The sequence below is a fragment of the Mobula birostris genome, chromosome 21 (genome assembly GCF_030028105.1).
Source record: "Mobula birostris isolate sMobBir1 chromosome 21, sMobBir1.hap1, whole genome shotgun sequence".
NCBI classification, from domain to species: domain Eukaryota; kingdom Metazoa; phylum Chordata; class Chondrichthyes; order Myliobatiformes; family Myliobatidae; genus Mobula; species Mobula birostris.
In genome coordinates this window covers 64,997,306-65,001,077 of record NC_092390.1, presented here as the reverse complement: position 1 = coordinate 65,001,077, position 3,772 = coordinate 64,997,306, and positions in this window count along the sequence as shown.

Sequence of the window (3,772 nt, the reverse complement as noted above, 5' to 3'; positions counted from 1 at the left end):
TAGATAGAGTGGATAGCCAGCGCCTCTTTCCCAAGCCACCACTGCTCACTACAAGAGGACATGGCTTTAAGGTAAGGGGTGGGAAGTTCAAGGGGGATATTAGAGGAAGGTTTTTTACTCAGAGAGAGGTTGGTGCGTGGAATACACTGCCTGAGTCAGTGGTGGAGGCAGATACACTAGTGAAGTTTAAGAGACGACTGGACAGGTATATGGAGGAATCTAAGGTGGGGGCTTATATGGGAGGCAGGGTTTGAGGGTCAGTGCAACATTGTGGGCCGAAGGGCCTGTACTGTGCTGTACTATTCTATCTCTATCTATGTTAAACTCCCCCAGTACACAGACCCCACCAACCCACCAACTCCCCCAGTACAGTCTCCACCAGCCCACCAACTCCCCCAGTACAGTCTCCACCAGCCCACCAATTCCCCCAGTACAGAATCTCCACCAGTCCACCAACTCCTCCAGTACAGAGTCCCCACCAGCCCACCAACTCCCAGTGTACAGAGTTTCCACCAGCCCACCAACTCCCCCAGTACAGAGTCTCCACCTGCCCACCAACTCCCCCAGTACAGTCTCCACCTGCCCACCAACTCCCCCAGCACATTCTCCACCAGCCCCCCAACTCCCCAGTGCAGAGTCCCCACCAGCCCACCAACAACCCCAGTACAGTCTCCATCTGCCCACCAACTCCCCCAGTACAGTCTACACAAGCCCACCAACTCCCCCAGTACAGAGTCTCCACCAGCCCACCAACTCCCCCAGTACAGTCTCCACCAGCCCAACAACTCCCCGAGTACAGGCTCCAGCAGCCCACCAACTCCCCCAGTACAGAGTCTCCACTAGCCTACCAACTCCCCCAGTACAGTCTCCACCAGCCCACCAACTCCCCCAGTACAGAGTCTCCACCAGCCCACCAACTCCCCCAGTACAGTCTCCACCAGCCCACCAACTCCCCCAGTACAGAGTCTCCACCAGCCCACCAACTCCCCCAGTACATTCTCCACCAGCCCACCAGCTCCCCCAGTACAGCGTCTCCACCAGCCTACCAACTCCCCCAGTACAGTCTCCAACAGCCCACCAACTCCCCCAGTACAGTCTCCGCCAGCCCACCAAATCCTCCAGTACAGAGTCTCCAGCAGCCCACCAACTCCCCCAGTACAGAGTCTCCACCAGCCCACCAACTCCCCCAGTACAGAGTCTCCACCAGCCCACCAACTCCCCCAGTACAGTCTCCCCCAGGCCACCAACTCCCCCTGTACAGAGTCTCTCTACCAGCCCACCAACTCCCCCAGTAGAGAGTCTCCAGCAGCCCACCAACTCTCCCATCACAGAGTCTCCACCAGCCCTCCAGCTCCCCCAGCTCCCCCAGTACAGAGCAGATTAGTTTTTAAAGGGATACCAGGATAGCAGCAGAAAATTTTATTAATCGATCTCCTGTGGCACTGCCAGTGGAAAATGTAACTATTATCTGAACAGACAATGAATCTATGTACAGTACCTCACAATTTTATTACGTATGCTGGTGATATTAAACCTGTTTCTGATTCTGACAAAATCAATTTTTCAGAGCTGATTAGGAAAGCATTTGGTTACATTGGAAGGCCCTACCGAGAGATTGCATGTGTTGTTAGAGGTGAGCAATATTTGTGACAATTAGAGAAGTGGCTTTGTACTTGGAAAATTTAACTTAGAGACGGCTTAAGGAGGGACTGATGTACATCGAAAAGTCATGACAGTTGGAATACTGTGTGGAAAAAATGTGAGATCTGGTTTGGTAAGCATAAATAGGAAGGTGGAGTAATTTCTAAACAGTGAGAGATTAAAAGCAACCATGGAGGTTCAACAAGTAAATAGCAACAAACGGGTCAAGCTACTCCCCACAGACATCCACGAAAATCCCAGGAGATCAGCAATATCTGAGATACTCGAACCACCCCGTCTGGCACCAACAGTCATTGCACAGTCAATGTCACTGAGATCACATTTCTACTCCATTCTGATGTTTGGTCTGAACAACAACTGAACCTCTTGTCCATGTCTGCCTGTTTCTGTGCATTGATTGGCTGGTTAGATATTTACATCAATGAACAGATGTAAAGGTGTACCTAATAGAGTAGCCCCTGAGTTTAGATCTCAGCAATATTCCCATTTTGCTAGATTCCCTTCTCACCCAGAAAATTTATTCATCTCTGTGTTGAATGGTCAAAATGATAGTGCCTCCCCAATGGTCAGAAGTATGGAACTCCAAAGTTCCAGCATTCTCTGAGTGAGGGAATTTCTTCTGTCATAAACAGCCCATCCTTTATTCTAAAACTGTGTTGCATGATTACAGGTGATGAAATACCTTCCTGGTATTCTGCCAGTCAAGCCTATAAGAATACTGCAAGTTTCAATGAATTCTCCTCTCATTCTTCTGTACTCCAAAGAATACAACATCAGTCTACCCAACCCCTTCTTCTAGAGCAAAACAATTATCCCTGAAATCGGCCTCAGAAGTCTTCCCTGCACTCCCTCTGTGGTGTGAAGTAAACCATGCACAGTTTTCCAGGTCTGGTCTCACCTGTACAGACATTTCCTCTTTCGTCAATCTCAGAAGACCACAGGCCAGTATCTAACACAGAATTTCATCAAATCTTAACATATGAGACCAATATGGTCAGAAATTATCAAGATGTTGGAAATTGGTGCTCAGTTAACTACTGTAACAGATATTTATTGATAGCCTCAAGCCACTGTGATAAATTAGCAATGAATTGGTTATTACACTATTCAGTATTTCAGCCTCAAAATACAAAGACATGCACTTAGAACAGAGATGAGAGGGATTTCTTTAGCCAGAAAGTGGTGAACTCATTGCCACGGATGGCTGTGGAGGCCAAGTCATTGGGTCTATTTAAAGCAGAGGTTGATAGGTTCTTGATGAATCAGGCCATCAAAGGTCATGGGAAGAAGACAGGAGAATAAGGTTGGGAGCGATAATAAATCAGCCATGATGGAAGGGTGGAGCAGACTCGATGGGCCAAATAGCCTAAATCTGCTCCTGTGTCTTATGGTCTTTTACGAGAATAAATGCTGCTTTATGTTATTTGCACTTCCATGATGTGTTTTCTCAGTGTTTCTCTACATGCATCCCTGTTTCTAGGTTTGAAAACAATTGACACAGAAACACAAGAGTTTCTGCAGATGCTGGGAATCCAGAGTAACACACACAAAATGCTGGAGGAGCTCAGAGAGTCAGGCAGCATCTGTGGAAATGAATAAACATATTTGCAGGCTCACTTAATGTCAAAGTTTAAAGTAAATTTATTATCAAAGTGCATATATCTCACCATATACTACCCTGAGATTCTTTTTTTCTGCAGGCATTCACAACAGAACAGATATATCCAATAGAATGAATCAAAATATGGTATTATTGCTGCTCACTAGACATAAGGAACAAATTTGATCTGGCTTAAACTAACCGATGGGTTAATTTCACCTTCTAATCATGTCCAATACTCAGGATTCCAGCAGGGAGGGATAACTTCCCAAAACGTAAATGCTGTTTAGCAGTAGGAGTTCTGAATCTCTTCAGCTGATGTGACTGAATTATTCTGTTTAGTTTGTGTTACAGCTGTAATTGATTCGAACAACTATAAACAGTCGGAATCTAGTATCAATATTATGGAAAATGCAGTAACATCATGGCAGCTATGTTTGAGTCACAGAGTCCATTCTCACGTACGGATACGAGATGTGGACACTCACCAAGACGATGCGAAAGTCTCTA